The 24,887-nt window shown below is 47.4% G+C and overlaps 1 long non-coding RNA gene across 1 annotated transcript; it reads left to right on the forward strand.

Moving 5' to 3' along the window:
* Positions 1 to 6,462: 6,462 nt before the first annotated feature.
* Positions 6,463 to 23,947, forward strand: LOC148678488 (uncharacterized). The gene is made up of 2 exons (XR_015939187.1): positions 6,463 to 6,973; positions 23,269 to 23,947. It is a non-coding gene; the product is annotated as an uncharacterized LOC148678488 (long non-coding RNA).
* The last annotated feature ends 940 nt before the right edge of the window (positions 23,948 to 24,887 follow it).

The raw sequence follows: 24,887 nt of genomic DNA on the forward strand, positions 1-24,887 counted from the left end.
TGACAGGCTGGAGGAACTGAGTCTCTTTAGTTTGATGGGAGTGTCCTACACTGACAGGCTGAGGGAACTGAGTCTCTTTAGTCTGAAGGAAGTGTCCTACACTGACAGGCTGAAGAAACTGAGTCTCTTTAGTCTGAAGGGAGTGTTCTACACCGACACGCTGAAGGAACAGAACCTTTTTAGTCAAACAGACGATGACGGGAACTGATACAAGTATTCAGAATCCTGCAAGGTGCTCTCACAAAGCCAACCCAGCAGACTACTTCAAGATTAACAGTGAAACACAAACCGGAGGGCACAAGTGGAAGCTGCTTGTAAAAGCATTTAAAACCAAGCACTTCTTTACCCAAAGTGTGGCGGGAGTGTGGAAAAAGCTACCCAGGCATGTGGTGGAAGCCGATAACCCAGCTTCTTTCAAGAACCAGCTGGATAAGATCCTTGGATTAATTAACTACTAACTACCAAACAATCTGGATGGACCAACGGCCTCTCCTTGTTAACCCTTTAGAGGATCTGTTCTATTTGCATACTGATTAATCAATATCCCACTGATTATCACTTACCTCTTACTATGCCTCCACTTGTAGCGGAGCTAGTTCGGACACGGTGACCTCATCGCCCTCCCTGCGCGTAGCAGGGACCTCAGCCACCTGGGCTGGGGGAGGTCTCCTTTAGCTCATGCGGCTGGTTCCCTGTTGGGTAACGCCGGAGACCCGGGTTCGTGCCCCAGGTGTTGTGGGATGAAACAGGCAGGGTGGAGCGACAGAGGGCAAGAGCCCGTGCAGAACCGTCACGGTCACACACTCTCAGCAAATCTTTTTTTCCAAAACGTGGTGTGTTCCAGTCCAGGGTACAGCGCCAGGCTGAATACCACGGAGAGAGCTCTACACGTGTGCTCTCCCCCGATTTCTCCTTGTGCTGCCTCCCGAGAACGTGGTGTGCAGGGCCCCTGCCATGCTATCTGCTTGAGGGACCGCACGCTGTTTCTAATTAAATCTGATAGTTAAGATGTCACCGGGAAATGTCTGTGTGGCCCCGCAAGTGACAGCCGGGAATCGGGATTCGATACGCCAGCGCTATATAACTAACTAGACAAATTGGTCGGTGGCTCTTTGCAAAAAAGGTCAAGCCTGTCGAGAGAGCTGAGTCGGGCCCAACACACACACATGCCTCAGTCAGATCAATTGCTTAACCTACAAGCCCATGTTCTTCTCCCAGGGCTTAATCCTCTTTTAATCCTGCACTAATTCATTCGTCTTTGGACTGGTAATACAGCCACTGATTAGCTTTAGTCCTGCTCCTCCCTAAATTAGCATCAGGTTGTCCAAGACTAGTGCTAATCAATTGTCTGTGAAACCACGGTTTTATGATTGAGGAATGCTAACAGGGTGATCTCGTGTAACCAGCACATTTGGCATCGCTGTTAATTAAGCCTTAATTCGCTGTCATCCTTTCAGCCTGTGTGCGTAAGGAAGCACACAGCTTCGCCATCTGTGAGCTGTTTGGGAAGCTGGAGTTCTGCTTGACAAGTAACGGCGCTTGTGGACGTCTGCACCATGTCGCAGTCCTGAGTGGGGTGTACAGGACTGTAAAACCTTGCTGCTTTGTAGTCCTATAGACCCGACCTTCTGATTTACACACGGCCTCCGAGTAAAAGTCATTGGTTAATTTAAATGCAAGTCTCCATGAATGAAGTGCTCTTCCAAATGAAAAAAAATAATTCTGCCTAGTAATACAGTCTATTATTAATAATAATAATAATAATATAATACTGTATCTAGAGGCAGGTGCTTGTTCCAGGCTTCTGTAATTGCAGTGCTCACAATACATTTTTGGCACACTTTAATTAGCTATAAGAAGGCACCCCACCGTTCGGCTGAAATCCCTCTGTTCTTGGTGCCTGTATATGGTGCCTTTCCATGATGAGAGCCTTGTTAAAATGATTTCCAAGGCTGGGTTTTAATTGGAGACACTTAGAAATGTGACAAAAATACACTAGATCTAATCTGGTGCATTAGAATTTTGATCAATAACATTAAAATGACTGTAGCGAACTGCATTCCTGTTTTATCAGATGTCATATAGGACCTGGCACGGTGTAATGCAGTCGTGTTTTTCTAAAAAGTGTAAACCTTGCAGCTTGCACAGCATGAATAATTGAAAGAGCTGGTGCTCAAATCCTTGCAAAACGCAGAAAGTCCGCATCTCTGCTCCGGGGGGAATGCCTAACGGTATCTGTTTCAGCCGTCAGCGAAATTGATTACTGTTAATTTCAAATAAGGTGCTTAAGCATGCCTTCTAATCAGACTTTTAATTATAATTCTGAGCCATTAGGGTAATTTCAGTGGGAGAAACACTGCATCTTCAATGGGGCCTGCAGCCCTCCCCACAAAACACCAAAGCAGGCTTATCCAGTCACAGCGAGTTGTTCATCACTGTCGGACGGCTCTGTGGGTGCAGCTGAGGTCACCCCCTGAAGCCAGCCACCCCTCGCCCCAAGCCTACACCACTATATGAGAAACTACCCCCTTAATTGAGCTATTTGTTTAATTTGGCTAGATATTGTTTTTGCCAAAGCGCGCACATCTTCTGCAAGCTTGAGAAAAATAAGCGCAAGGTGCATGCGAGGACCTATGTGAAGGGTGTTGAATCAATCTGGTTTGATTGCTCTTGCCTTTGGACCTGACTGCCCCAGCCCTCTCACCTGTGGACCCCTCTCGGGGGCAGTTCAGGGTGGCATCCTTTGGGAAGTGGACAAACAGTAGACATGATGAACTGGAGCGTGTGGGCATTTTTATTTTTTGGGGGGAGTTGTTTAATAATCCCCTGACCGTTTCATTACAGTAATCAAAGTGGAATCTGCAGCAGTGGCAGGATGAGTTAGGGAAGAGGGCTCTGGCTCATTAACTTTGAACTGCGGCAGATAGCTCCTGGACAGATTGGAATTGCTTTTGCAGTACACGGCTCCGCACTTAAGAGATATCCGCTCTATCTGCTCTGCGATCTCGGCATCTCAGGCTCATAACTCCTTTTATTTTCCTTTCGGGGCAGATGGTGAGATAGAGCTGGCATTAAGAGCTTTTCTGTAAGCCAGTCAAGAAGCAAGGATTGACAATCGGGGAGAGAGTGAGAGGGGTGGGGGGGGGGGGGCATCTGACGCAGGTCAGTTCAGTGCTGGGGTGGGTAGAGGAGGGCAGGGGTTAACCCAGGTCTTGCCATTGGCACTGGGGTCACTCAATTTCCATTTATTTGTTTACAGGCCCCCCTTAAACTGTCCCTGACCAGCACAGAACTCCAATGCATGAACAAAGACTCCTGCTCGGCTATCTATGGCAGGCATCCGCGCCAAATGAGCTCTATGGCTATCTAGTGCCCTGGTCTGCTTATGGCCTTCATCGGCCAACTTCCTCATGAGCCGCATTGAAAATAACTCTAATAAATATTCTAACTCCTTCTAAGGCGACTCTATGCCTCCACCTGCTGTGGAAAGACTGGGGAGTGGACGAACCCCTAGCCTTATATAAAAGAGGTGATTTTATATGGTGCAATACATCATAACAGGACCCTCTCCTATTTCAATTTCCCATTCTTCTCCACTGTTTATGGGCCCCGTTCTTGTGTGCAATCAGGAGAGCAGAGGATCACCGGGTGCACTGCTTCTTCTCGTAGACCAGGCATCTATTAGCTACCAAAGCATCGCGAAGCTCCTAGCAGTCGAGTGGCTAGATCAGCCGAACAGCTTCTTCTCCTTTTAGAACCTTTCTGATGTCACTGGGGGCGTTACCCTGCACCTCTTAGTCATGATCGAGGAAACAGATAACATGCCTGAGAAAGAGAATCAAAGAGCACCTTGAGCACACAGAAGAGGCCGCTCGCACACGTCCACACTGCTTTCTTCCTCGCTCGTGTTTCGTCTCTTGCGCACAAGCGTTGTCCTAACAGCAGGGCATCACGCTGTCGCTCTGTTCTACGCGCTTGTGAACGCTAACCCGAGGAAGGCTGCGAGCACCCAGTAGAAAAACTATGGAGTATCCAAAAATATGATCAGTTGCATCAGTCGAATTAATTAAGATTGGTAGGTGGTGGGGGGGGGGGGGGGGGAGATGTTTTTGAAACATTAAAGATTTTAATCACTCCCCCCCCCCCCCCAAAAAAAAAAAACAGTATGAAAAATAATTGACATGGTTTTTGATCAAAACCGCCTTGACCGCTGGAGCTGATGGGGATCTGGAGATGAGCACGCCCCAAACAAAGACAACAGGATTCCCCATCCTGCAGCCTGATCGGATCTCGGAAGTTAAGCCAGGCCAGAGGTGGGCAGTACCGAGATGGAAGACCTGTAACGAAAGCCAGGTTGCGGCGGTAAGTGACGCTGGGGGACCAGTAGGTGGCGCTCTTTCCTCTGAAACAGAATGTTCCAACTAATGCCCAAGTACTGTGAGTGGGGACACTGCTGGACTGTGCTTGGGAAGAGATGTTAAACCGAGGCCCTGGCTTTAAAGATCCCACTCCTCAATGGACTGTCGAATCCCACTCTGACTTTGCACAGTCTACTAAAATTCCCCATTTAAACCGACTGGTGCAGTAGTTTCTCTCGCCTCCCGCTGCTCTGCTGTGCTAAGCTGTGCCGTGATTAAAGCCACTACCACAGCCCCCACAAACAAGCAGGGGTGCCAGGATTACTGTGCCCGAGTGTCCAGGGGTACACAGAGGAGGACTCCCCAGTCCCCAGGAGAAGACCAGACGCACAACTCTGCTTCCTGGCTCACGTGTCCGGCACCGCTGGCCGTGTCTAACAGGGGAGAGCTCGGGGCGAGGCGCGCCCCGGGATCCCGCCCTCTCTCGGGAGGGGCAAAGCCGTGTGCTCGCGGACAACTGTGTTATCTCTGAACTGGCTTCATCACTCTGCTCTCCTCCCCACTGAGAGCTGGTGTGTGGTGAGTGGAGTACTGGAGCACTATGGCTGCCGTCGCATCATCCAGGAGGGGCTGCACACTGGTGGTGGTGGAGGGGATCCCCATTACCTGTACAGCACTTTGAGTGGAGTGTCCAGAAAAGCGCTATATAAGTGTAATTATTATTATTATTATTATTATTATTATTATGAAAAGACAGCTGTCCATTCCGAACCAGGTGGGGGAAAGATGGTAGGAAGGTATTTGCAAAGAATCAGAACACTACTGCACACGTTGCAAGTCAGCGCATCTCCCCACCAATTCATTTGGCTGACTGCGTTTATCTACTCACTCACGTTCGCGCCTATTGAGACGGCTGGGATTCACTGCAGCGATTCGGGTGAAGTCGCTCTCGGCGACACCAGCAGGCTTATCCGGTGTTTGAACCCTTCCCGTTACACGTCCAAAACCCTAACCGCCGCTTCCCTGCTGCTCTCTCTCTCTCTCTCTCTTTCTCTCTCTCTCTCTCTTTCTTTTCAGCAAATAAAACATTTCACTCCAGCCCACAAAAGTCCTGCTCCACTCACAGGGGAAGGTCTCCTCCGGCGCGCGCGGGCGGGCTGGCGGGCGTGAGCAGGCTCCGCGCGAGACGGCAAGGGCTGCAGCGCGCGCTGCCGCCCCCGGCACGCGTTCATTTTCCTATCTAAATTAATTATCTCCTCCTGCTACCTCTAACAAACCTTATCATTAAATGTAATCATAATAAATAAGAGCTGGGGAAATTTTCTCCCTAGCAGTGAACATTACACGGGGAGCGCGGCGATCATTAAGTAGCGGGGTCGGAGCCATCCAAGCAATGCCTATAAACTACCAGCGCGCTTACCCGTGGCTGCGAGCAATAACCCCCCCCCTCTCTTATCTAAGCTGATTAAATAAAGGAACACATTTTTCCCCTTGCGCTGACAGTAATGGAAACGCGCTCCTCGTATTAACTGCTGAATTACAGGAGGTTAGGGTGATGGATCGGGTGCCCGCGGTCTTGGCCATCTTTTATAACCGAGGTACCCGGAGTTGTAAAAGCTCCTTCCCGCTAACCCAGCGGCTAATGCAATTAACGGCCGCGGGCCGTTAATTATCCAGGCAGCAATATGCGTTAATGGTAATAAACTCAAGCCCGCCGAGTTCCGGACGGCAGGGAAGAGAATGAAATGCGGTTTAATTTGGACGCGGAAAAACAGAGAGAGAGACTGGAAGAGCGCGTGTGAGAGAACAGTGACGGTTTGATGATCCTGGAAGCTCTACAGCCAATCAGCCTGCAGCCCTCACCATTTCAATCAGCTCTTTAATTAGTTAATTGATAATTAGCTGGAGCTGCTGTGTGCTTACAATGTCAGCAATGGAGCGGGTGATAGAGACACGGCATGACTTTAACGTGGAAAAAGAGTGGTAAAATGGGTCCTTTTCAACAACAACAACAACAACTCATCTCTCCTTTTCTGAAGCGATCTTGGGGTAAGGTTTGGGCCCATACTGGCAACTGCACGTCTTTAAAGATGAACCGGTTAACCTAAACCGCGCGGCTCCCGGCGGATCTCCTTGGTGACGCAAACCCCCGGGTTCCCCCCCGAGGCAGGGACCGCGAACGAGCCTCGGCTGCTCGGGCTGTAGAACGACGCAGCCTCGCGGCACCGTACGAAGGCCAAGCCAGCGAGCGCGAGGGGCCGATGGGGCGGTGACGTCAGTCCGGGTCCCGGCGGGCGCTCTTCCGCTGGAAGTGTAAGACCTAATTTAGTAAATGTTAAGAGTTTTCAGTTTGTAAAAAAAAAAAATTCAGATGCGAGAGGGTAAAAGGTCGTCGTGGCGACACAGGACCTATAAGAGAGATTTAGGCGGGCTGCTAAGGAGGAGGTTGCGTTATAAGCGAGGTGGGGAGTTAAGGTCATCGATATGTGCGTGACAACTACTCTCCGAGGGAAAAGACTACACTGCCTCCGTCTTTCAGTCTTCTCCATTATAACGGCACCGGATCGTGAGGAGGAGCTGGCGGGGGACAGCTGTTGCGCTTCCGACACGGCCAGGTGAGTGGCTATAACGCGCCTGCCTACCCGAAAGAAAAAGTTCGCTCCCACTGCGGCGTGTACCTTGAAAGTTAGCCGCTTACAGAAGTTTTTCCGACTGATAACGGAGGAGTCCGCGGAAGGTCGCCCTGAGAGAGGGGGGCTTTCTTCACCGAGACAGGAGCAGGGGACGGGTTGCGGGGAGCGGTCTTCCTCTCGGGGGGGGAGGGGGGAGAACTCATTTCTGCGCATTATTACGTTCTGAACTGTGGCGTTTGCGGGGCTCTTCATTTTCCTCGCCGGCTCGTTTCTCATTTCAAGGGCATGTTACCGCGCTGCCGAGAATCGGGCTGCGCTATTGTGTCGCCTGGCAGCCTGATGCATTTATATTTCCTTATTACGGGAGCCCCGGCTGATAAGACCCAGAGAGGCGTCGCGGCGGAGTGACAGCCGAGCGTGCGGCGGCGCCAGATGAGAGCCCGCTCGCCCGCCCCGGCCTGTCGCCGCCTGCCAGCGCTGAGCAGATCCGCTCGTCTAGGGCGACATCTCCGTGACGCTCGCTCCGTCATTCCTCTCGGCACGCAACTCGCGCAGGGAAGATTAAAAAAAAAAGGATGGACTGGCAGCTGCGGTCCGGTCCCTCGCCTGGGTCCGGAAGACCTGTCTGGGCAGCAGATATCGGGATGGAGAAGAGGAGGTGGGTGGGGGCACTGTCCTGTAGCAGACTCCCTCCCCCCCAAAAAAAAAACAACCCAAAAGCCTACAGTATATAAAGATGAACTCGCACAAAGACTCTGGTGAGTAACATCTTGGTTCTCTAAAATGGGCAGAAATGATGTTGGAAAGAGCAACTTATTTGACTTCTTCACAAGTTGGACTTGGAGTCCAGGTTCACTCTTCAGTATCCTCACCCTGGTGAAATGGTGAAGCTCAACACCCTTAGGAGATCTTGTGTAGCACCAGAATCAAGGGAAGATATCTAAAAAGGATGCAACACTCTGGTAAACCCTTGCTTTCCGTGCGGCACTAGATGCAATTTGGGGTAACTGCTTTCTAAACGGGACATTGCTGCTCTGCAGACCAGCCCATGGAAGGCCAACAAGGTGAAGTCCTGTTAAGATCCACAGAAATGTCTTTCTTTAGGAGCCCAATCCTCTGCAGTGCTGAATGGACTGCAAGAGACTTGATGGAAATCCTGTACTTGACATCCTGAACAAAGGCCAACCAGAGGACTAGTGTAGGACCAGTCCTGAGACAAAGACCACTGTTACAAGTGGAAATTAAGAAGGGATGTATTTAGGAATGAAATCGGGTAGCGCTTCTTTACACAAAGGGTGGTGAGTGTCTGGAGCAAGCTGTCCAACTAGGTGGTTGAAGTTGATTCCCTGGGAATCAGCCAAGAATAACTGTGCAAGTAACCAACTAGCAGTCGCTCAAGAAAGATGGGGCCAGATTGCTTCCTCTCCTATACTGTGTAACCTTCTTACATGCTCTTTCCCTCCATCTACTTTCTGACTGCTTTATCCAGTACAGGGTTGCAAGGGATGTCGGAACCCATCCCAGCAAGCTAAGAGCACAAGGCAGGATATGCCCTGGATAGGACACCAGTCCAGGGCAGGATACTCGCAAACACACCCGCACCAGGGCCAGTTTTTCACACCGGAGCGCAAATAACCTACAGTACCAGCATGTCTTTGGACACTGGGAGGAAACCCATGCAAACATGGGGAGAACAACAAACTCTCCACAGACGGCACCCCAGGTCTGGAATTGAACCCCAAGTCCCAGCACTGTGAGGCAGCAATGCGAACCAGTGCACCACTGTGCTTATTACGTCACCCAACTTGGCCAACAAAATGCGGCTTCCCATCTTTAAGTTGGCCTCAGCATTCCTGCGTATCCTCAGTTTTTGTGTCCAGTGGGAAGTGTGGGCCCACGAAGCGAGTGAGAGGAAGCGGGAGAGAGCGGAGGAATGATCAGGGAAGGGAACGTCTGTCTCTCACAGTGGCAGCCGGCCCTGGGAGCCCACTAGCTCTGCCAAAGGTTAATGAAACGATTTTCATTACCCTCCTGTCGGCTAATTTGAGCAGATGATTAAACAAAAACCTTTAAGCACGTCGAGGCGCCCGTTGGTTTCAAATTAACGCTTCAGTTCTTTTCTTCAAATTAACTTCTTCCATTTCCCCCCCCCCCCTCCACACACACACACCGTTCCTCAAAAGCTTTAAGAAGCTGCCAGTCTCTGGACAATTTAATGATTGTAAAGCTGTTAAAAAAACACTTGAGACGCCTAAAGACACAACACGAACTGAGGGAAGGGAATACAATTCGAGATGGCTTATCCAGCCATGCGTGGGGGTTAAATTTAGCAAGAGAGAATGGAAGTGAAGAAAATGGGGGAACAGCTGTAAATCCAGTTGTTTCCAACGCGTTAACCCCCCACCCCAGAATCTTTCCTCTGCTTTCTCCATCCCCCCAGTCAACGCGCAGTGAAGATTCCCAAACTGGACGAAATGAGAACTTCAGTCCAGTCAGCCTCGTAGGCGTAATCGGTGGTTGATGTTTAAGCTGAAAACGTCACATTGCTGGGCATCGTGGTGGCATAGCTCTGAAGCCCTGGGTTCAATTCCAACCCTGGGGTGCTGTCTGGGTGGAGTGTGCATGTTCTCATCGGGTTTGCGTGGGCTTCCTCTGAAGCACAGTCCAAAGACATGTTGGCAGGTTAATCGGCTTCTGGTAGAGAGTGTGTGTGTACACTGTGATGGAGTGGCTTTCCGTGCAGAGTGTACCCCACCTTGCACCCATTTCTTGTGCAGTGGCCAGCTTCCCCGTGACCCTGAATTAGATAAAAGTGGTTAGAACCTGAGTGATTCAAGCAGCAAAGGCCTTCTCCTGCTACAGCCCACCTGTTGCAAGCTCAAACCTGGGTCACGTCACTCGCTAACTGCAGAAGGCCAATGGAGCAGAATCATTCTCTCATAAGAGGGTGCTGGCAGGTTAGGACATGCCGAAAGAGCAATTAATAGCACTCCACCCACTCGAAGCAAAACAATGAAGGAAGAAAATGGATAATTAATATGAAGGAAAAATAGTGGCGACTGCGTACTCATTCAAACTCTTTTCCGTGGCAAATGTAACCGGTGTTACTAAACAGAACTTGGGAAGGAGGTCAATTTCTAATCTCACATTTCTGCTTCCCTGTGCATAAATGTGCACAGCGCCACCTGCAGCCTGGGAACGTCTCTTCCAGCGCCCCTCCCTGCACCCCGACTTTATCTCCGACCAGCACTGTTGCGTCAGCGAGGCGAGCTGAAGCCAAGGAATTAAGTTCGCTGTCCCATTCCCTTCATTGACTCACTTCCTCATGATTAGGATTTGACCAAAAAACTGAGATTAATGTTAGTGCACAAAACCTTAACGAGGCGCAGACTCAGGTGAGTGGCCTCTATCTCCGTGCAGTGACCGCAGTTCACGTTATTTCAGAATAAATGCATCTGTCTCTATGAGAACCCTCAATCAGGCAGGGAATTTAAAGTAAAGGTTCCCCCATGAAGACCAAAGTGCTTTCTGAACAACGCGAGGGTAAAATTAGTATAAGAGCCCAGATCAGGAGACGGGTATAAAAACAGTTCCCCTTGAGCAGAGTGAAGTTGATCATTAAGAAGTGGAAGGCGTGTCGTATGGCACAGACATGCCTAGGTCCAGCTGTCCATCTAAACCAAGGGGCCAGGCGAGGAGGAGGAGGCTGGTTAGAGATGTTACTGTGAAGCCAACGGCAACTTCGAGAAAGCTATGGAGTTCCGAGGCTGGGATAGGAGAGAACACTGACCTGTGTGGTAAAGAGACAAGGAGAAAGCCATTTATAAAGACACCTGAAAGTCCTGCAGGGTCTTTGCAACAAAACAGTTAAGGGCTACTGCAGAGATGTGGCAGAATTTATTTTCTTGTTGGATGAGACCAGATTGGAAGATTCTGGTCTAAGTGGAAAATGATACGTCGGGTGCAAATGACACAGTGCGACACCATCCCTGCTGTCAAGCGTGGGGGGGCATTACAGTACAATTCCGCTTCTCATCAATGGGAACTGATCCCAGCTCCCACAAGCTTGTCAAAGAGTTCTGGGGAAAATGGATGGGGCAAAGTACAGGAAACTCTTAGAGAACAACCTGCTGCAGTCTGCGAAAGAAGTAGTACAAAATGTCAGCTTTCAGCAGTTCCTTGACCTGCACTGGGCCAGAGCTCCTCTGGAGTGGTGTGGGAGTGAAAGTGAATGTCCTTAAGTGGCCCAGTCAAGTCCCGACTGGAATCCCATTGAGAATCTGTGGAAAGACCTGAATACCGCTGTCCTTGAGCAACCCCCCAAGCAACATGAGAGAGCTTGAGCAAATCTACCAAGAAGTAAGGCGGTGTGCACAGTTGGCACAGTCTGGCGGCTGTAATTGCTGCCAAAGGTGCCTGCCCCAGATATTGAATTGACAAATACCGAAAAATCAACACGTTTCATTTTTGTTTCCGTTTAGTTTTGCTGACATTGACTGCAGCTTATTTTACCCTTAGGATTCTTCAGCATGAGCATTCAGGTTTTCAATAAAATATTAAGTTTAAAATATGTGCATGCATCACTTTTGTAAATTCTGTAAGGTCTGAGTACTTTGGCGAGGCCCTGTACATTAGACAGACAGACCATCTTTTCTATACAAGTGTGATGTGGCACCAAGTCCAGACAGGTATAGCTGTAGTGAAGGCTCATGTGCAATAAGATTTAAACAGGCAATTAATGGCATTTCTTATCGTAAGCTGTCTGGCTGCAGCACCAATCTAACAAGGCAGATTTACAGTGCTCAGGCGCCTGGTATTATTCACTTTCTCATTAAGAGATGGCTAATCTGATTCATTCCCTCAAGCCTTTTAATTGGCTCTCTGTAATCAACACCCTGGACTCACTTAGGATCTGTTGCATTATCAGCGTATTTATTGCTTAATGTCCTGATGGTTTTTCAAAGGGAACGCTGGAGCTGTTCCCTTGTTTTTCTGTAGCTTTTTTTTCTTCCTAAAGAACTGCTGCAGAAACCTTGCAGTTTGAAATTTGAAGCAGGAAGCCCTTCTGAAATGTGTGCGATTTTTTTGAAAATGAAGAATGGCGTTACACAGCAAAAGGAGTCATCCGTTCTCATTTTAAGTTTCATGCAAGTAAGCCTTTACAATTTAAAGCCTGGGTTAGAAATAGCAATATGACTAATTCCCGATGGGGTTCAGTCTACCAATCTAACAACCAGCAACCCAATTTCAGCACTTTAATAAGTGATAATGATACAAATGGACGAAGTGCACTGTTCAGACTGGGAGACTTATTATTGGCGATCGCGCTCCCAGTCTAGGCGCCCTGCGGACAGCGTGTTAACTCCACGCCGTGTCTCGTTGTGTGCCGAAAAGAAAGGGGAGCAGGAGAGAGAAAGAGTCCACAATTAAAAACGAAAGGAAACGAGGGAACAGGTGTGTGTGTGTGTGTGTGTGTTGGGGGGGAGGGAGGGAGGGAGGCAGACAGAAACGAAAGCGCAGCACATCTTTAAAATTCAAATTGGAACGTGTCACTCCAGACAGCAGATACATATTCATGCTCTTACCTTCGCTGGTGGTGGAGGCCCTCTGCGATCCTGCAGACTGACAGCTTCTCAGGTCAGGTTCTGTGCTGCTGTGAAGCACGAGCCACTGCTGGGTCTGCTGCTACTCCAGCCCGGGCCAGCACACCGTTATCCCAGACTCCCTCAAGAAAGCCCTGGGTTACCCGAGTTGAAAACACAGACGCGTTACAGCACGCCCTCTGCCAGCCTTGAAATTTGATATATTTGCTCAGCTTATTTATAAAGCGCAGTGAATTCTATACTGTATACTCACACACCTGAAGAAGGCTCCACGGCCGAAACGTTGTGTTCTCTTTCTTCTTTTTTTCAGCATGGAATAAACCTATTACCTGTTTCTATACTGTATATATCACTTTCCGCAGCACTTAATATTAAAAAAACGACAACTATTAAAGCCAGCAAGACAAATATTTTGCAGCTGGAGAGCTCATAAAAAATGTCTCAGACAATTAGCACTGAATTGCAATAAACAGATTTCTCTGAAGAGTGCTGGATGTGTTCCTGTTATTTTTTCTGTTGTTAGTGCTGGGGTGTCCTTTTCTTATGGCAGATGTGACTAGTTTTGATTGAAGCTGTCTTAAATTTTCAAAAGCTTCAGAAAATATTTAACTATTTTGACAACTGTTATTTTGTCAGCTTGGTATACTGCAAATCTGTTAGTGGTGTCATTCCTGTGCTCTCGGATACAGAATTGTTTCTTCGAATCCCATTGGCACTCTGTATCCCGTCGGCACCCTCCTACAGCTTTTAATACGCAGAGGCAGATAGCATCTTTCGCTTTGTTCTGTCTCTTAATTTTCCAATGTGCTTGGCTTGCTTCTTAGCTTGTTGCTAGCCACTCTATCCCACTTAATTAAATAGAAGCTGAGACAGGGAAAGATACAAATATAATACACAGAACAGAGAAATCAAATATTGGCTACATCTAAACAACAGTGGCCAGAACTCATACTGCCAATCCCCCTTGCTAAGTCCAGAGAAAAGCCCCCCTCAGACAGCTGGACCAATCTCAGGACAGCACCACTCTCTCATCCTAGTGTGAAACCCGCATCAGCAGGGTCCGCTTGTCGGCACGCACGTCTCCATTTGGTGGTTTGAACCAAATCTTTGAGCTGACGTTGCCATTAAATGCGAATGAGAATACTCCAACCGGCACGTCACTCCACCTGCCCTCGGGGGGGGGGAGGAGAACAAAGTAATGTAGCCAATTCATAGAGGGGGATTATTTGGAGGCATGGGAAATGTGGCCAGGACGCCAGGGTTATACCAGACTCTTTTCGAGAAACGCCCTGGGGTTTTTAATGACCACAGAGAGTCAGGACCTCGGTTTTACGTCTCATCCAAAAACGGCGCTCGTTTTTTTACAGTATAGTGTCCCCATCACCATACTGGGGCATAAGGACCCACATGGACCGCAGGGTGAGCGCCCCCTGCTGGCCCCACTAACACTCAGGACGGCACCACTAAAACAACACAAATCAGAGAGACCCAAATCACAGCATGAGTCAAATAACACTACCTCACTTCACTGGGGGACACACACAAGCACAACACTAAATGGAAAAGTGCTGGGCCCAAAAAAGACAAACTGGTCAAGAATCTGACCAGGGTGAGAGACAACAGGGAGAATATCAACGTACCAGAGGGGTATCGAGCTCAGTTCTTGGACAGTCTGGAGTCCTCTACTTTATGTTCCAACCTAAACTCTTCTGTTACAGTACATAGTAAACCTAATTATTTAATTTACTGCATTGGTGTAATACTTGTAACTTGGCTGAGGTGATTTGTAAGTAACCCTGCTTTTAATGACATACTGTAAGTGTTATGGGTCAACGACTGCAAAAGAACTTAGGTCACATGTTGTATGTGTCCTATGAGATCTAAGCTAATTGATTAATTGACTATTCGGGTTGGAAGAAAAAAACAGCAGGCACTAGGCTCCCCAGGAAGTGAGCTTGACACCCCTGTCTTGCATTCAACCTTTTGTGAGTCAGTGCAGCGGAACACAGAGCTGAGCAACGAGAACATTCATCATCACATCAGAGATCGTCATTCTCCCCTGTGCTGAGGAAATGTCTGACAACGTCAGCCTGGGTTTTTTGAATGCTCCTAGCTTGCTATCCTCCACAATTGCTTTGACGATTTATTCCAGGCATTAACAATTCTTTTCTGTAGAATTCTTTTGTGTAGGAAAAAAAGTGTTTTCTACTGAAAAAAGAGTGTTGCTGCAAGGCCTCTTTCAGAAATTGAAAAGACAGATTTTCATTTAACAAGAGAACCCTACAGTTTGATTGGTCAACCCTAAGCACTAGCAATGGCATGGGTCTTTTTCCAAAGGAATAACAGTGATGAAATAACATATATAAAATAAAAAATGCAATTTACGTACCTGTGAATTGAATCTGAGTTTCTGGATCAGTGTGAATCTCCCATAAAAAAAGAAAGATTTGTTTTTCCTTGTTTCACTTCAAAATGATCTGTTTTTGAACAGCAAAAGCCTGTCATTCAAAATACTGAATGCTCATGAACAAACAGGACTGGTCATAATAAAAAATATGAACACATACCTTATTTTATTTAAACTTAGGAGAGAAAAGGCCATTTTGAAGAACTGAGCAGCCAGGATCTAAGAGCTTCTTCAGGGCAGAGTTTGCTCACTGTTCCTGTCTGTGGGGGGGTTTGTTTTCATAAAGACAAAGGCAACAAATGTCTCAGTTTTGGTATATGAGTCAATACAATCATATTGCGGAGTATTTTGCTTATTTCTACATTCATAACGAAAAGAGTTTTTGAAAAGAGCTGGTCTTTCAGTTGTACGGCAGATATAATGTTTATGTATTGTTCCAGCTGGGTCTTGTATACCTGGGGGAGAACTCATCCAGAGAGGATTGTGTGGTTGCAGGTCAGGCTCTGGTAGTCAGAGGAAACCTTGTGGAGTGAATCCTAGGCAACCTAATGTTTTTAAAGTTAACAGTAACATCACTTCAGTTAAACCTTCACATGGGTTTAATTAGTGTTTTAGTTCTACATTTCTTTGCTTCTCCATGTGAGGTACACGTGTGTACACGTGTGCAGATTTTTTTGGCCTCTTTTTCTTCCTGAAAATAAATGTTCCAAAATGTTTTTTTTCCATCTGCTACCACTACCCCTTGTTTACTCTCTTGTGTTGAACATTTATACTATTACAGGAGTCTCCACCCCTAGCAGGGCTCAATCCAGTAGGGCTGAGAAATCACCCAGTTCTAAAGGCCTGAAACAGCTTATTTCCGACCAGGCGTACTGTGGAAGTCAGTCATTAAGAGATCGTTCTTGGAACACATTCTGGAAACCCCTCAGCCTTCAAGAGCTGGATTCCCTTAACTGGTCTGATGGGACCGCTGCTGTTGTCCTCTTGAGCAGGGTACTTCACACACATGACACCAGTAAAACACCCTGCTGCTTAAATGGGTTGCAATTTATGTCATTTTGGATAAATGGCGTCGGCCAACCAATAATAATTTATCCGTGTTCCCAGTCATTAAGAATAGGTGATCTACTGTAGGTTGACCTGTAAAACCTAATGCGTTGGGACACTGCAGGACCTGGACTGATATACGGTCTTTAAACCTCTCCAACAGCCCTCCAGGGCCAAAGCCCAGGAGTCCTGGGCCTCTTTAACACAATCCCTGTGCCACTTTCCCCCTTCAGTTACTTCTCCTACGTGTCCCCCTGCACTGTTCATTAAACTGAACTAATTTTAGACTGACAGCTGGAGTCGACCTCATTTACTGCCTTTCAAAGTGTTTTAGAATCGAGCTGTCCTGTGCTAAGGGCCGAAGGCATCAAGAAGTCCCTCGTCGCTGTTGTTGTCGTTATTTATTTTTGGAAGAATAAATCTGGGTGACAGCTGAACGTCCATGTTCGAGCAACAGTGATTTCCCGAAAAATGTGTGCTGGGAGAATCTGGGCCTCTGAGTCCGTGTGCTGGGTGTCTGGATGTATCTGGGATGAAGCAGGTGGATTTTTCTCTTCTTCTCTAGGTGACATCACTTCAGAACAGCTGTCCCCTGGTGATTCTCTGTACTGTACACCAAGAGCAGCTGCTCTGCCTCTCTCCTCCTTAAATAAGACACGATCATGAGGCTGTCAGCTGTCCCTCCAGGGGTTTGACAAGCAATGCAAATGTCTTGAGCATGATAGCTGGCGTGTTAAAGAGTTGTTTATCTTTGTCTTTCCTCCTTTTCCCTGCGTTTTCATGATTGTTTATTCTTTGTTCTCCCCTAGATTTTGATAGAAAGATCTAGGTTATCCCAAACACGTGCATTGGTGGCGCAGTGCTTAGCATTGCTGCCTGGCAGTGTTGGAGTTCTGGGTTTAGTTCCCGACCTGGGGTGCTATATGTGTGGAGTTTGCATGTTCTCCACATGTTTGTGTGGGTTTCCTCTAGGTGCTCCAGTTTCCTCCCACAGTTCAAAGACACACTGGCAGGTTCATTGACTTCTGGGAAAATTGACCCTTGTGTGTGTTTGTGTCTGCCCTGCAATCAACTGACATCCTATCCAGGGTGTACCCTGCCTTGTGCCTGTTCCTTGCCGGGATAGGTACCGGCTCCCCTTCGACCCTGTACTGGATAAAGTGGCTAGAAAATGGATGAATGGAAGAATGAATGGATGTATTCATCCATTGGTGGCTGTCTTCCGGGGGCTGGCAGAGAACAAAGACTACTAGGTATTCCTTTTCTGCGTCATGTCTCCCGATTGGGCCCCTCTTATGGGTCAGCAAAGGCGAGAGCTGAAACACTTCGGGGGAGGGGGATCTGTCATGACCCTTCCTCGTTGTGAGGAAGAACGGGTCGCAGATACTGCAAAATGAAAAAGAAAAAGATCCCCGTTTTGTGAGGTCACATCTATTTCAGGTGCAAGATGCATTGGCTGCAATAACGATCTGGGTATAGATCACTTCTCCATTATCCTCAGTTACCTGACCAGACAAAGTATTCTACTTCGGGTCTCTCATACCGCCACCACATGCGTGCATCAGTATTGTTTGCTAGTTCAGTTAAATGTTGGTGAATATTTAATCTTATTTTGCAGAATACATGCAGATTATTCTCAGGATCATGTATGAGATTGAGTTAATTTTGCTATGATATGAGTTAATTTTGCTAGTAAACTTAAAAGTCCATGAGCAGACTATTTTTAAGAGGTCTGATAATCTCTTTTGAAGTTGTGTGATGTGTGAACAGTTGTATACATACAGTATGATTGATTTAATAATTTATGTTATAAATCATGGCTCAATGATTAAGAATCCACATTTTTTCAGGCATAAACATCTTGTGGTATTGTATGGTTCCCTGGTATCAATTCATAGTGGTGAATGATCATAAAGAATGTTGCTTTGCTTTGTACTGCAGTTTGTTTCACCCAAATTGTAATGTTTTGTAATGTAACGGAGAACCTGATATTCCAGAATGACATTTTCAAACACCTGGAATGGCAACAGTGGCACATAGGGGCTAACACTGCTGTTTCACAGCTCCATGATCCTGGGTTTGATATCGCCTTCTGTGTCCGTCTGTAAGGAGTTTGCATGTTATCCTCGTGTTCACATGGGTTTTCACAGAGTAGTCTCACCAGTTCCCTCCTGTCTCATAATAAACATACAGGATGGGAGTGAGTGGCAGCTTTCAGTGGTCTCTCCCAGAGTTATGGTCCCTAGTAGGAAGGGAGCAGGACCCATTTTCCCCGACTTGTGAAGGGTGACCCTGATAGCTTTGTTCTATCAGTTCACAGACAGATATGTCAAGCACCCGACGTCCATCCTTCACTATACTTAAACCTCAAACACATTAAAGCAAACACCCACCACCTCCTCTCTTCCCAGGCAGAGCGGGCTCCGTCCCCCTGACCGGGATTCAATTTCTTTCTGTCACACCAAGTCCAGGAGAGCGTACACTCTGTGTCACAAAGACGGGCACCTCTGATCCCCGCTGCTGGCAGCCCAAATTAAATACCTGTCCGAAAACAAATCAATTAGATAAAAAGATGAGTGCTGTTTGAACAGGACGGGCAGCCTGCGTGTCAGGGAGGAGAGGCATCAGCTGGAGCACTGAGTGAGTATTGCAGGAGAGAACAGGCTGTAACAAATGTCTCAGTCATCTGTGAATCACTACACAGTGCACACAATGCTATTCTAGGCAGATCTGCAATCAAGTCATATTCGACAAAATGTCTTGCATCGATGTGAACAGTATAATAACTGTGCTCATTATTCATGAAATGAATAATAAGAAACAGCATTTTCATTATGCATGTGTGATGGTTAAGGTTCAGGAGTCAGGATCACAGGGCTGTGGCTTAATGTCTCCAGTGCGGACAATGCATTTGTATTCAAGCAAGTACGGCAAGCTGCTGTACTCTAATTACTCCAGCCAGCTGCCAATGAACAGGCAGGTTTCGGGCTCAGGAAGCCAGAGGCAAACTTCACAATGTTCAGTTTCACCCTTTCTCTGCTTCTGACCAGATCCATCCCCATAGCTCTGTCCTGTAGGAAACCTGCAGAGCACACGGCCTCTACAGAGCCATCCCCGTAGCTCAGTCCTGTAGAAAACCTGCAGAGCACACGGACTTCGGAAGCGGATCTGCCAGTTGTCTGCCGTTTCTGGCTATTTATTGATTGATTGATTGACTGATTGATTGGTTGGTTGAGAGAAAGTTCACCTGGAGCAGGGTCACAGTATTTGGGTTCAGGCCCTTCTTTCACAGGAATGACAGTTTAGAAAGTGTTGCTCTAACTGTTGATAAATGTCTGCAGGAACACAACACCAATTGTCCAGGTGTTTTGGAAGCTGGGCAAGGAAGACAGGGTTCAGGGCTCCTCTGTGGTCAATCCTGTTGTGTTTCTACATGCCATTGCCTGCACTGCTCACTTAGAAATGCAGTTAGAAATGTTGCCGTCCGAGTGTTTTCTCAAATACACACATTTCACCAACAAAAGCTACCAAGAGCTGCCAGGAAAACAGGTTGATGGTGCTGAACATGCTTACCCCTTTGTGCCTGTGATTTATATCTTTTAGCACTGAGAGCTGGTCAATGGCACACAGCCCTTTTCTGAGCTGAGAAGCACGCCCGGCCTCTCACTTACAGTCAGTGTCTTTCAAGGACCTAAGCTGGTGGATCTCAGGACAGGAGTTTTTCCCAGCTTTCGTTGGTGTTGTACAAGACTTCAGCTCACAGGGTTTCCTCTGGAGGGGATGCGGTAGGCCTTTCTGCACTAGGTATTACAATTCATGGCACCCAGTTCGACAGCTGAGCAATCGCAGAGCAATCGCAGTTCTGTGCCTTGCTCAGAGATACAACAATATTGCGTGCCGTGATAGCCTGAGCCCACCACAGCTCTCTCTCATAACAGGTCCGAAGCCCTTCTCCACTGATCCAACCGTGTCAGTTGACCTGCTCTTCTTGACACTATGGAGCCATTCCTCCTTTCTACAAGCTCTGTGTCCTATTCCACCTCCCTCACTCTGTGGCCCCCTCCCGGAAACCAGACATCTCTTGCTGCCAGAAGAGGAAGAAGGTCTTGCCCATAAATGAATAAGCCGAGCCTATTAAGAAGCCTGCGGGAGGTGGGGAGCTGGGCTGCTTGAAATGCGGATCTCAGATGGCAACGACGCCCCTACGTGGAGGCAGAAACCACGGCCCTCATTCGCATGCGGAGTAAAAACACGGGCAGGGAGGTTGGGAGGAGAAGTGCGCCGCAGTTTCCCTACGCCCCGCCTCTGTGTGCCCCCTCTTGGGCTGCACCGGGGGCCTCCGGCGCATGAATAAACCATACAGAAATCATTTCTGAGGTGTGGCTGCTAGGGACTGGGTCTGGACGGAGGTTTCAGAGGACCCCCCCCCCCCCAGTGCTGTGAAGGAGCGCAGCACTTTTCACAAAATTAAAAAAAAAACAACAGTGCTGGCTTATATTTTTATATGGTAAAAAAAAAACGTTTACTCGACATCGATTTTCTTTATATTACTTTGTTTTCTATTCTGCAGACTCCTCAGTTTTCTCAGCATCCTTTTGCCTTTTTTTTCTCCTCCTCCAGATATATCCAGGTCTCCGTATTATTCCGCAGGGGGGGAGGGTGGGGGATCAATACACCTGATATAAAAGGTTAAATAGTGGCTTTGTAATATTTCCCTCATTGCCATGATACCGAGAGCGGCTGTAGCTCCACTGAATGCGAACGTCGGGGACCGCTCCGTCTGAAAGGTTAATCGTAGAACCGGAAGGGCTACCGCCCACAGATGGCATCCCGCCCATCAGCTGTGGTAAACCGGGCAAACGGTACCGAGCCTGTGACCAGGCAATGTCAGTCACTGCGCCAAAGAGTAGATTGATGGCTCCTTGAGCAACGTGAAACAAGTGAAGCTCGTCTCCTCGACCCGGAGCCCGGGAGAGAGACAGGAAAGTGATGATCATGCTTCATCACAAGCTCCCCTGGTGTACAGGTGGAATGTTAAAGTGTGGCTGTTTCTCTGCACGCCGCGCTCCGGAAAACAGGTTCGCAGGTTCTGCTCTCTTCTGTGTGAACCAACACTGCAATTTTAAAGGGAGCCTCTGCAAGTTTCCTTTTGCTCACACTGTGCGTCGTAGATGCCAACGATCTTCTGACGTTCAGCAGCTAAGGCCATTTCTAACACGTCTAGGCACTGGAAACAGTTGAAGGCTTTGGATTGATCTCATTAGGGCCAATTAAATAGGGTCAATTATGTAACTGCAAGCTCAGCTGAAGCAAAACCAAGCAGTGGAGGGGGTCCCCAGATCAGAATTGGCAACCTCTGATATAATACATTGAACTTCACATTTTGCATTTGTCCGAGGTTTTTGTTTTAGAAAAGTGAAAAAGAGCCACAACTCCCATTTCATAACAACATCACAGCACTACGATTCAAAGCTTTCGACTAATGACAAAAGGACATCTCCGGCCTTATAAACGAAAAGGTTAGACAGACCGTCGGACAGAAAACTCCGTGTTAAATCAACCACTGTCACTGTGTATAAGGGGCACCTTGCCTGAACAGGACAGTGCAACTCTAAACTGTCACTACCTGCATCATAAGTGTGTAAAGGTATCGTGCTTTAACACCCCCACGGAGTATTTAAGGAGCCAGAGCCATGCAGCTGCGTGGCAATGCTAAGTGAAGCTGGCGTGTGCTCACAGCGGAGAGAGCACAGCGCAGGCCGAGCAGACAGCGCAGTGACAGGGCAGTCAGAGTCAGTATCGCCGGGCCGCCCTCAGTGTCTGCACCTCGACAGGTCCCGGCCGACAGACAGCTGACAGGCCACTTAGCTGCACACGAAGCACATTTCCTACACTGTCAAACCCACTCGTGCAACCTGACAGCAACAACCACGCAGCATCTCCAACCCGCCACACGCAGTGCAGGCCTTACAGATACCACAGCTGCTGCTAATGGTACTGTAATTCCTCTCATTTATGTACCTGGGTGACTGTGATGGTCAGTCTGTACCAGCAGGCCCCCTGTGCAGTGCAGGATTTCCCATTAGGCTCTGTAGGCACAGTGCCTGGGGCCCTCGAAATATTTAGGCCTACGAAGGAGGGAAACACTAGTGACTAATAAAAAAGGAGCTGGAACAACAGGCTTGCGATCGACTCTAGGTGCTCCAAATCAATAATCCTGCGCTGTCTGGGGGCTGTTCTAGACACTAGAGGTATCGCAGTGATGGTCACTCGACTCGCTCCATCAATCACGTGGTTCAGCATTAGAATAGTTTAAAATGCTTCATGTCAATCGATGTCATTCGATTGGCGTTTACGCCTCTTCTTGCACATTTCGGAGTGAAAGTGCCTAGGGCCTACGAACACCAAAATCCGGCCCTGGGTTAGGTGGAGAACTGAGAAATCGCAACACTAAATTAAGAGGGAATGAGTGCAATCCCAGAGTGGAACTTACACAAAATCACAAACATGGGGTGGAATCCTGCAGTACGTCGTCCCCAGTCACTTTACTGGACCCTTGGTTTTTAAACTCTGGCCCACAGGGAAGATCGCCACCTACTGGTCCACCAGCACCAGTTGTGACCGGGTTTTCTTGAGAGGTCTCCCACCCCAGTACTGACCACCTCTCCAGCCTTGCTGAATTTCTGAGATCTGACCAGATGAGGCTAGGTGATGACGCAGCTACCTGCAGTTTGCCTATAAAGGTGGTCAGAGTATTGCGACATCTGTGTTGTGAACGTTGTGCACTGTGGAGTAATGGAATTTGAAGGTGTGAATGGAACATTCCCAGAGGCTATAGCAGTGCTACCCAGAGAGCACCAACACAACTACTGTGACCCACGGGTATAGGGTATGTTCATACGGCTTTCAAAATATTCTCAGGCTAATGCAGTAGTTCTTAGTTTTCTGTGAAAAATAAACCATGAAAGACTTGGAAGAACTTTGTTTTGCGGTCAATTTTTAAGTCAGCGATTTACAGATCACTTGGAACAAAGATCCGAGCACCCCTCAGCTCTCCAGGACTACTACAGTTAACTAGCTTGATTGAACAACTAACCTACTTATTTGATCATTTGCTAACAAGTGTTTCCATTCTAACAATACTCAGCATGCACTGCACAGGACGATTTTTTTGGCAGGATAAATGAGGTTCGTGTTTTGTTTTGTTTTGTTTTTTTCAGTGGGCTCTTGCTGCAGTGACTTCGACTTGAACCGCCCCGTTCGCTGCCATTTGAACAAAACTTCCTTTTACCAAGCAGAGATCAACACCACCGAATGATTATGGTCTTGCGTTGGGTTTTACTGTCCCTCCAATTACACGATCAATCAAGTGGGTGGTGCCGTCTTGATCAATATTGCTTTTGCACTCGATTCCGGCCAATTTAAAAAAAAAATCTGAATTTCGTCCCTCTGCCCACGCCATTTCTTCCGGGTCAGTGCACCCCTGACCGAGTGAAGTTGCTCTTCGGTCGTGCTCAACCGGCAAGATCACGGAGGCGGCCGCGCGGTTCCGGTTACTGACCGAGCAGACGAACCTCGTCCGGCCAAGGAAGACCTCCGCCTGGGTTTTAATTTAAATCGCTGCTGCTCGGAGCGAGAGATGATGGAAGAAATCAAGGCAGCTAAAGAACGTCTTTCAGCTCCGCTGCTCCCCTTATGAATTGAAATTTCCAGGACTGAGATGACGATGGATGAGGTTGCCGAATTGGTAAGAGAGTTTTTTTATATCGCTTTTTGAGCCCAGGCAAAAGTTTCTCTTTGAACTTCTTTAAAATACGCGTCTCTTTCTTTTTACTTGAACCTGCCTTTGTATCCTTTTTAACTTAAAAAAATGAAAATAAAAAAAAAATCAGTAACAGAGCCACACCGGTATTATATGTGTATAGAACTGTTTAGTTCGCAAAAAAAAGAGAAAATTGTGTGTTTTCTTTTTATTTGTATGAGAGAGAGGTTAAAGAGAAAAAAGTTTTGGTTTATAGTTTTGGTTGTTTTACTGGGATCATCATCATCATCATCGACGTACAATTTTTTCCCCCTCAATCCCAGAAGGGGAGCCCGGCCGACAGACGGGTATCTAAATCGCTGACCATATTAATTCATAGTGTTGACGCTTTTAGCGTATTCCTTATAGAACATTATTGTAGTAACCCATGGTAGTACAGTATAGTCAAGCACAGGGAATTCAGTCATGTAAGATAGAACGTATGAAAGCAATGTTCCTGGAAATGCAAAGTAGATGTACAGGGAACAGATGACAGAGTTCTACAGTTAACATGCAAGTTTCTCATGAACCCTCACTGCCATTATAGTAGTGACATCCAAGGTTATTCCCTCCTCTAGATAAATCGAAAGCTTACCTTTATGTGGAACCTGGCCCAAAATTGATTAAAAACAACAAGCGTGGGGGGATGAACATCCCATCAGCACGTAAAGACAGTTCAGCCCCAGCCCATGCTGTTAATTACCACAGTAATTAGTCATTGCGAGTACTCAGATCTAACTTTTAATTGAAATAGATTACTTTTATAGAAATTTGTTCCCCGGCACCTGAACTGCATTGCGCTATTGACTGAAAGGTCATTACAGGACTTGTTGCTGAGCTGTTGCAATCAATTGAACTTGTCTCATCAGCACTGGAAGTTTCTCTCTTCCCTTTTATAGATAAATGATTTAGGTTGATTTGTTTTTCATTCCAACAAAGCAAATTCCACTCGACGGCAGGAGGAGAGTGAGTGAAATGGGAACAAGTAGAGGTTGATTCCCTGCTGAAAAGAGAAGAAAGGAAACGCAACGTTTCGGC

This window comes from Lepisosteus platostomus, chromosome 1 (assembly GCF_059453375.1).
Source record: "Lepisosteus platostomus isolate fLepPlt1 chromosome 1, fLepPlt1.hap1, whole genome shotgun sequence".
In the NCBI taxonomy this organism is placed as follows: Eukaryota; Metazoa; Chordata; class Actinopteri; order Semionotiformes; family Lepisosteidae; genus Lepisosteus; species Lepisosteus platostomus.